Below are 9,926 nucleotides of genomic sequence, written 5' to 3'. Positions count from 1 at the left end.
TTAAAGGGACCTCAACCCCTATCAAGTGTAGATGCCTCTCTTCATCGCAAGACAATTGGGACTGGCCTCAACCATCTCATTGTTGTAAAGAGCCACATCAATCAGAATTGATCATCATATAATATTGTTGCCATATACAATGATTCTCCTGTTTCTACTCATTTCACTTAGCATCAGTTCATGTAAATCTCTCCAGGCTTCTCCAAAATCATCCTGCTAATCATTTCTTATAGAACAATAATATTCATAACATTCATATACCATAACTTATTTGGCCATTCTCCAATTGATACACTCAATTTCCAGTTTTTTTCCCACTACAAAAAGGGCTACAACAAACATTTTTGCACATGTGGGTCCCTTTCCCTCCTTTATGATCTCTTTGAGATACAAGCCCAGTAGAAACATTGCTGAATCAAAGGGTATGCACAGTTTGATAGCCCTTTGGGCATAGTTCCAAATTACTTTCCAGAATATTAGAATCACTTCAAAATTCTGCCAACAATGTATTAATGTCTCAGTTTTCCCATGTCCTCTCAAACATTCATTATTATCTTTTCCTGTCATCTTAGCCAATCTGAAAGGTGTGTGGTGGTACTGCAGAGTTGTCTTGATTTGCTTTTCTCTGATGGATAATGATCTAGAGCACCTTTTCATATGACTAGAAAATGGTTTCAATTTCTTCATCTGAAAATTGTCTGTTCATATCCTTCTACCATTTGTCAATTGGAGAATGGCTTGAATTTTATATAAATTTGAGTCAATTCTCTATATGTTTTAGAAATGAGGCCTTTATCGGAACCCTTGAATGAAATTTTTTCCAGTTTATTGCTTTACTTCTAATCTTGTCTGCATTGGGTTTGTGTGTACAAAACATTTAAATTTAATATAATCAAAATTATCTATTTTGTATTTAATAATGTCCTCCAATTTTTCTTTGGCCACAAATTCCTTCCTTCTCCACAGATCTGACAGGTATCCTTTGTTCTTCTAATTTTCTTATAATATCACTCTTTATGTCTAAATCATAAACCCATTTCAATCTTATCCTTGTATAGAATGTTAGGTGGGGGTCAATACCTAGTTTCTGCTATACTAATTTCCAATTTTCCCAACAGTTTTTGTCAAATAGTGAATTCTTATCCCAAAAGCTGAGGTCTTTAGGTTGTCAAACACTAGATTACTATGGTCATTGATTATTTTCTCCTGTGAACTTAACCTATTCTACTGATTGACTATTTCTTGGCCAGTACCAAGTGGTTTTGATGACTGATGCTTTGTAATATAGTTTTAAGTCTGGCACAGCTAGGGCACCTTCATTTGCATTTTTTCATTAATTTTCTTGAAATTCTTGACATTATGTTCTTCTAGATGAATTTTGTTATTATTTTTTCTAGATCTGTAAATTTCTTGGGAGTTTGATTGATATGGCATTGAATAAGTAGATTAATTTAGGTAGTATTGTCATTTTTCTTATATACTTCATGGCATTCTAAGAAATTTTCTAAGATTATAACTTGTAGAGGACATTGGTGGAAGGAGTCTTTTCATCCAAGCATTCCCTAGATTAGGAAAATCAAAGATCCAGTCCATAACCCTAACCTTTGGAGAAGAGTGATAGACTCTATTTAAAAAAAAAATTGTATTTAACTCCTTGCTCTGTCATTTATAATCTATGCATCACTAGAAAAATAATTTAAACCCCCAAACTTTTGTTCTCACTAACTTGAACCAAAAATAATGTTAATTTCTTCTATTGATTTAGTCCTTTACAAGCTTTACAAGCACTTTATAACTATGATTTTCTTAATGACATACAGTGTCCTCAAAATTTTAGTGGTTTTAAATTTTAAAAGATGATTCTCACTTGAGCAAACTGGAAAGTTTTAAGTGGAAGTCTGTTGGATTTATGATGGGTCCCCCATTAAACTATGAGCTACTTGAGAACAGGATCTGCCTTTTACATATTTTTGTATCTTTAGTGCTTCACAGGTTGGTATTCAATAAATGTTCTTGTTTGATAACATACCTATTGTCTGAGAATCAGCCCTGTTAAATTCAGAGAAATTTCTTTATCATGAGGTTGGCCTTGGGGTATTGACTTTTTTTGTTGTTATTTTTACCACAACTCTCAAAGGCCATGCATCTACTAAGTTATATTGAGATTACAAAATGTGTCAATGTAGGAAATCTGCCTATAAAATTACAAATTTTTTAACTTTTCAAGTATTTTATATATACAAAAATTAAATGCTTTATATCATAAAAAAGGACAGCTCAAAAATATTTTTCTGAATAGATTTAATAATCTTGTTTATTTGGAGGAGAGGACAGGAACAAGTAGAATTAATACCCTCATACTGAAATGTTATGCGCATAATTTTTGAAGTTATTATAATATGGTGTCAGCTTGAAATAATCCATTTTTGCTCTTTAGAAGTATACTCAGGTAGCAGCTAGGTGGTGTAGTGGATAGAGCACCAGCCCTGAAGTCAGGAGGACCTGAGTTCAAATTTGATCTCAGATGCTTAACACTTCCTAGCTGTATGACCTGGGGCAAGTCACTTAACCCCAATTGCCTCAGAAAAAAAGAAGAAGAAGAAATATATCCCGACATGGCCAATGTCATCTGTTGAATCCAAGATCCCAATTAGTTAAACTGTTCTAAAGGTAAAATTAGCTTGATGTTGTTTTTAATACAAAATGAGAAGGCTACCTATAGAATAGAACTTGCAAAGTACTTTGCCTTCATGATATCATTCAGTTCTCAACATAGCTCTGTGAAATAGTTGCTATGATCAACATTTAATTGCTTTATTTATCCTTCATTTTGAAAGAGGACCTTGATATCATCCATGAAGTGCAACTGAATTGAATTTAAGTGAAGGAGTCCTGTGCAAAGTCAACAGCCTCACTTTTTCTTCCAAAGTCATCTGGATTCACTGGCAAGATATAGATCAGAATAAATGGAGACGTCCCAGGGTGCATTGGTAATCCTTGACCTTTTTAAGCTAAAGTCTTTAACTGGTCTCAGTTGACTGAGGCAATGCCAGGTCAGTGATTAATGCTGAGTAAGAATGAGGCAGCAAATGGCCTCTTTTTTACCTAGTACAAAAAAAAAAAAAAATCAGCCAATTAATCTAGGAGGGGAAGGCTGCTTTTCTGGGCAAAACAGAACCATTTACCATTTCTATTCATTATAATCCAACAAGGACCAAGTGAGTGGGACTGGTCAATCTTCAAGTGCCAGAGTAAGGAGAAAAATCAATTGATTTATATACTAATAAAACTAGTAACTATCAAAAGCTAGATTTGAAATGCAGTGTTCTTAACCCCACATCCAGCCTTCTACCCCCTTTGCCATACTTTCTTTCCAGAACTAACCTCAGACAAACCTACCTCAATAATTTTTTTATTAAAATGATCAAACTTATTGATGAAAAGAAAAACATGGAGTTAAAGAGTCAGCCATTGGGGGGCAGCTAGGTGGCGAAGTGGATAGAGCCCCAGCCTTGAACTCAGGAGGACCAGAGTTTAAATCTGGTCTCAGACACTTAACAGAGCCTAGCTATGTGACCCTGGGCAAGTCACTTAACCCCAGCCTCAGAAGAAAAAAAAAAAAAAAAAAAAAAAGAGTCAGCCATCAAACCTGTCCAAAAGTGGAAAACTATCGTTTCATCCTACTGATGACCCTTTTGGGGTTATACACTATGACTGTAGGGACAAAGAAAACTAAGCTAAGACCACCAATTCATTTGAATGTTTTTCCAACAGCAATTATTATGGACCATTTGGGGTACATTTCAAAATTTCCTTATTAATTTTTTTAAATCAGTACTCAAAAGGACTCATACTATTACTAATTTTACCAAAGATAGAATTTTCTCCAAAAAGGCTTTTTAAAATTATTTCATTTTAAAACCCCAATTTGTTCTCATACAAGAGACACAGAACTAGATTTGGAGTCAGAGGTCACCTGAATGATATCAGTAAATCACTTCAACTATGGGTCTCCATTTTTTTTCATTTCCTAAATGAGGTGATTGAATGAATTGACCTCTAAGAATCTTATTACAAATACATAACAATATGATGCAGTTAACTTCATTTCATTGTCTAGTAAGTTAGGTGCTTAGAGAAAATTCATTAGACTAGTAGGCTAAAAAAAAAAAAAAATCATTCCACTCTCCCCCCTCCCAACCATATTCTCAGACAATAAAAGACAAAATTTCAAGCCAAATACCTTTTGGGGAAGAGAACCCTAGATTAGTGAATGTTAATTCACCTGTAAGTTTTGATCATTTGTATAATATAACAAGAGCATATCCTTGTAAAATCAAGAATATTTACATACTGCTGAATGAAATAAAAAATTAAACACTGCTTTTTTTTTTCCTGCAAATGTTTTTGAACTTGTAAATTTGTAAATGTATAGGATAAACTGAGCTAAGAGTCTCTCATAAGGATGTGGTTTTCATCTATGCTCTAAATATGACAACAACAAATTAAACTATAGCTAAAAAGCTGCAAGTGTTCCATTGTCTTGAATGAATATTCCCCATCACTTCTTAATTAGCAATTAAGCATTTCCTTTAAAGACAATTTATTCTTTTGTTTTGGGGATAGATTTTGTATTTAGAAATCTATACATACAACCCCAGACAATGGGAGAAAGGTATGGGGGAAGGGGGGGGGGGGTCTGTTCTATTTAATCTTGTGTTTTGCACTTTGTGCTTTGCACTCCTTTAACTGACACCTTGTTAGTTAGGAGTTGCCCTTTCTCCTGAGGCTGTAATAAGTCCCTTTTTGCTTTTATTTACCCTAAGAATCTTTTATTTTAATTTGGGTTCACTGTGCCACACAGTAAAGCTATTCCTGTTGAGGTCTGGTTGAGTACAAAATTACAGTTAAACATGGTTATTATAGTAACAGCATTAAGTTCTGATAGTTTATTTTTTTCCATTTGTATTATTGTGGTTGCTGTGCATATTACTTTGCTACTTTTTAGTCTTTCACTTTGTATTAGTTCATATAAGTCTTCCCTTCCTTCTCTATCTTCTTTGTATTCATTGTTTCTTATGTTGTACTAACTAGTTATTATATTCAAGTATCACAACTAGCTGAACTATTCCACAATTGGTGGATATCTACTTTGTTTCCAGCCCTTTATTACACACACACAAAAAAAAATCCTTTTGAGCATTTTGGAGGCCCATAAGTGGTTCAATAGATAACAGTACTGGGCTTTGGAGTCAAGAATACTTGAATTCAAATGTTGCCCCAGACACTAGCTGTGTGACTCTGGGCAAGACATTTAATGCCTTACCCCTGCTGATGAAGGAAATGTCAAACCACTCTAGTATCTTAGCCAAGAAAACTCCATGGACATATTGACATTCTATGCTCAGGGGATTACAGAAAGTCAGACATGACAACAAATGTGCAGGACAAGTAGTGACATAATAGATAGTGTGCCAGGCCTGGAATCAGGAGGGTTTGAATTCAAATCTAGCCTCTGACAATTACTGTCAAGTGTGATCCGGGGCAAGTCACTTAACTCTGTTTACCTCAGTTTCTTCATCGGCAAAATGAGCTGGAGAAGGACATGGAAAACTCCAGTATCTGCCAAGAAAACACCAAAATGGGTTGGGATCATAAAGAGTAATACATGATTAATTCACACACATATACACATATACATATGTATGTGTGTGTGTGTGTGTGTGTGTGTGTGTGTGTGTATACATAGAGAGAGAGAGAGAGAGAGAGAGAGAGAGAGAGATTTTATTTGACCTCATTGGAGTATATACCTAGAAATAGAACACCAGAGTCAAGGAATGGAGATATTTCATTGTCATTTTCTTAGTATAATCCCAGATTTTTTTTCTTTCTTTCTAGAATGGTTGGACTAGTTAACAGCTCCACTACCAATGTCTTCTTGTGCCGGTCTTCCTGAAGCCTCTCCAAGACTAAATTTGATAATTTATTCAGTTCAAAATGAAGTTTGCCTCCTTATAGAATTTTCTAGGATTAATCAGCTGTAGAATGTATATCCTTGTAGGTGCCATTAGGGGAAAAAATTGGAAATATGGACAAGTAAGAATGTTGTATTATGTTGTTTCCCTTCTGGGAAAAGCCCAGTGATTTGTTACAGTATAATCTTTGGAGAAGAAAGGACCCAATCACTACCACCACCCATCTTGTTGATTGCCCAGAAGCAATCAACAAGACCCATAGAACCTAAAAATACTCACATAGAGATAAAATTTACATTAAGTTAATATTAGTGCATATTTAGTACCTAAATATGTTATAGAGGCAGTTAAGTATATCTAAACCACTTAGCTGGACCATCAATCAGAAAGACCTGAGTTCAAATGTGACCTTAGAAACTTACTAGCTATGTAACCCTAATAAATCATTTAATCTGCTTGCCTCAGTTTCTTCAACTGCAAAATGGAAGTAATAATAATAACACTTACCTCCTAAAGTTATTGTGAAGATCAAATGAAATAAATCTCTGTAAAGTGCTTAGCACAAAAAATTGCACAAAGTTGGTCCTTAGTTTCCTCCAGTCCTTCCTGGGATTCAGGAGATACTTGAATTCCATTCTTGGCTGTTCCACCTATGTGCCTTTGGACAAATAGGTTAATATCTATAATTCAATTTCTTCCTCTGTAAATATCTATATATTTTATCATTCTAGATTCTAGATAAACTAATAAAGGAGCAAGGAGAAGGCACACACAGGAGCAGGACTAGAAAAGGTATGAGCCAAAAATTAAAAGGCAGAAAAAAGAAAAAGCAGGAGAAAAAGAATGAGAAAGAATGGAGAGGAAAAAAGAACAAATAAACTTTTTCTTTGGTTGGCTTTGTAAGTTTGTTGTTATAACTATCTTATTATATTACATAATTTTCCCTCTTATACCTCCCATAGCTCTTTGTTTTGTGCCTAATGCATTTTCCAAACTACATTATGTAACAGCTTTCAGATTTCATGTCTCATCCCCTTGCTAGACTATATACTCCAAAACTGTCTCATCTACTTAGTTAGTGCTCTACACACTTTAGGTAATTAATGTTAATTGTATGAAGCTGAGCTGGACCTACCCTCCTGGAAATCATTATTGTTCTTTCTCCAAACGTACCCAAGTGAAAGAATTGTTCCAACTGTGTGTCTAGAACAGAACTCCATCTCTCTATTTAATTAAGGTGGAAAGGGAGTACTACTGGCTATCCTAATGTCTTCACCATTCCTTCCCAAATAAAAATATTAGGCCAGCAGCATAAATTTAAATTATAGACCATAGAGGGAAAAACACTCTTAATGAGACCTCATCCAATATTACTAGTAAAATAAAGAGATATCCAATCTTTCTGAAATGCACAGGCTATTAAGACAATATTTAACTGAGGTGGAGACTGTAAGTAAAAATTGTATCTACAGAGATTTAGAGAGCTTGGGTAACATTTTGTAAAAACTAACTGGTTTATTTAGGTACTATTAAGCTTAGTGCCATTGGTATTAGGACAACTAAAATGTTTAGATTTGTTAAAAAAAACTTTTCTGAAAAGAGAAAAACATGAATTCATTTCAAATACTGTTAAGCCAAACAGAAAGGGCTGCACTATCTGTCCTCATAGTCTCTCATTCAGAAAAGGAGATGAAAAGAAAAAGATTTGCTGGCTTTTTTTTTTTCATCCATGCTATTACCGTGAATATAACTGTGCATGGAATGGGACCCTCCATGTTAATTGTCTGAAAAAATATATATATATCATGGATTGCAAAAAGTTTTGTGAGGCAAAATCCTAAAATCCTTTATGATTTAGAAGGGAAAAAAAAACAGAAATAATAAATTTATAGATGAAAATTTCCAGAGTATTTTCTATAATTAGCATTTTTCTCTTTGTGTGTTTGGTTTTTTTTTTTCTTTTTTCCTGTTACTATTTCTAGCTGCTATATCTGGAAAGGGATAGAACTTCCGATCCCAAAGTTGAATGCCTTCTGGCTAAAATCACAGACCCTGTTTGGGACTGCAATCTTCAGGGCTGTGCCTTTCAAAAAGTCAATCGAATTCAATTCAATTAAACTGAATTTAACATTTGAATGGCTTGCCATAAAGTCTTGCCTTTTCCCTCCTAACATTTCATAGTGAGGCAACTTTTAAAAGCAGAATGCCTCAAAGGGTTGCAAATCCTCCTTCATGATTCCATTCACTATATGCTTCAATACGTGTACTTCACTTTGATTTCTTGTTTCTATTCCATTTCCACCTTCTCTGACTCCACCCTTTAATCTAAATTAATTGATTCCCTCAAAAAAATTAGCCAAAGTGGGACATAATGTTTTAGGAGAAAAAGTTCTATTATACATGATTCTCTTGTAGTAGGAGAGAACTCCTTCCCTCCACAGGGGCAGAGCAGGAGAAAATTATATGCAATTCCCCTATGGCAGTAAAACACTCCTTGTCACTTTTTTGTATTAGTATCCCCAGCTTTCTTAAAAGTTAGATTCTTTTCTGAACTCTTACTCTTTGAATGATAATTTAGAAACTTACCTATATAAATGTCATGTCATCTCAGCAGACTAAAATCCTCTAGATGAGACTATTTTTTGTCCTGTCTTTGTACCTCCTAGTACCATGCCTTGAACATAGTAGGACATAAGTGTTTGTTGAATTAGATAATAGCCAATAATAGCTATCATTTATATGGTGCCTACTATGTGCCAAGCTTTGTGCTAAGTACTTTACAAATATTATCACATTTGATCCTCATTGTACTCCCAGGAGGTAGGTACAATGTTTATCCAATTTTACAGATGAGGAAAATGAGGCAAAGAGACATTAAGCAATATCTGAGGCCAAATTTGAACTTGAGTCTTACTCCAGACACAGCATTATAGGTACTGCACAATCTAGATTGTCTTTAATAAGTTGCTAAAAACTGAATTACTTTCCAGTTTTAGATACTCTGCTTAAAAGAATAATTCTCAAACTTTCTGATCTCAAGATCCCTTTACACTATAAAATTGCTGAGATCTCTAAATAGCTTTTGCTTTACATAGGTTAGAAATATAAATATTTACTGTTTTAGAAGTTAAATGAAGAAACAATAAATATCAATAAAACTTATTTAAAATAAGTAAATATTTTTAAAGAAAACATCTTAGTATCAAGTGAGATAATATTTGTAAAGCCTAATAATAAATGCTTTTTCTCTTCTCCTCTGCCCCCATCATTTACTCTTTCCAAGGAACTGTTTTGGGTTATATATATATTCCAATTAAACAAGTAAAAAAAAATTTTTAATTAACCAGCCATTCAGATATTTCCAAATGTTCTGACATTTGATATCCTGTTAAAATATTTGACTGAATTTGACAGATTATAGACTATATATATATATATATATATATATATATGCATATATATATGTATACATATATATGTATTATCTATAATATACACATATAAGAATATATGTGTGTCTGTGTATAACTATACATATATTCACACATATGTATATATGTATATACATAAATTATATTGTATATCTGATATATTATATACATGTATGTACCATCATATGTGCATGTACATACGTGTATGTATATGTACATGCATATATTCTTTAGGTAGTTTAGGCATGCACACACATCACATATCTCCCCAAGCTACTTAATATGTTTTTAGGTTATGTATAATCCATGTATCTGAGTAAAACTTTAAAAGAAATTAACTAAACATCACAGTTTCAAATGGTCTGATATTTGACAACCTGGAGACAAAAAAGTAAGATAATCAACTTTTTTTTTTCCACTTTTAAACTCAGTTACTTTACAAGGGACAATGGAAAGACATACAGAACTAATGTTACATGAAGTAAATGCAAACAAGAAAAAAAATACTCTTTAAAAAATC

General features: G+C 33.5%; 1 long non-coding RNA gene across 1 annotated transcript; it reads right to left on the bottom strand.

Moving 5' to 3' along the window:
• Window positions 1–2,282: 2,282 nt before the first annotated feature.
• On the bottom strand, window positions 2,283–8,647 carry LOC141545408 (uncharacterized). Its single transcript, XR_012483008.1, has 4 exons — window positions 8,562–8,647; window positions 6,483–6,633; window positions 5,568–5,622; window positions 2,283–3,105 (listed from the first exon to the last, which is right to left on the bottom strand). It is a non-coding gene; the product is annotated as an uncharacterized LOC141545408 (long non-coding RNA).
• Window positions 8,648–9,926: the final 1,279 nt, after the last annotated feature.

This window comes from Sminthopsis crassicaudata, chromosome 6, assembly GCF_048593235.1.
Source record: "Sminthopsis crassicaudata isolate SCR6 chromosome 6, ASM4859323v1, whole genome shotgun sequence".
Lineage (NCBI taxonomy): Eukaryota > Metazoa > Chordata > Mammalia > Dasyuromorphia > Dasyuridae > Sminthopsis > Sminthopsis crassicaudata.
This window is presented reverse-complemented; position numbering and strand designations above follow the sequence as displayed.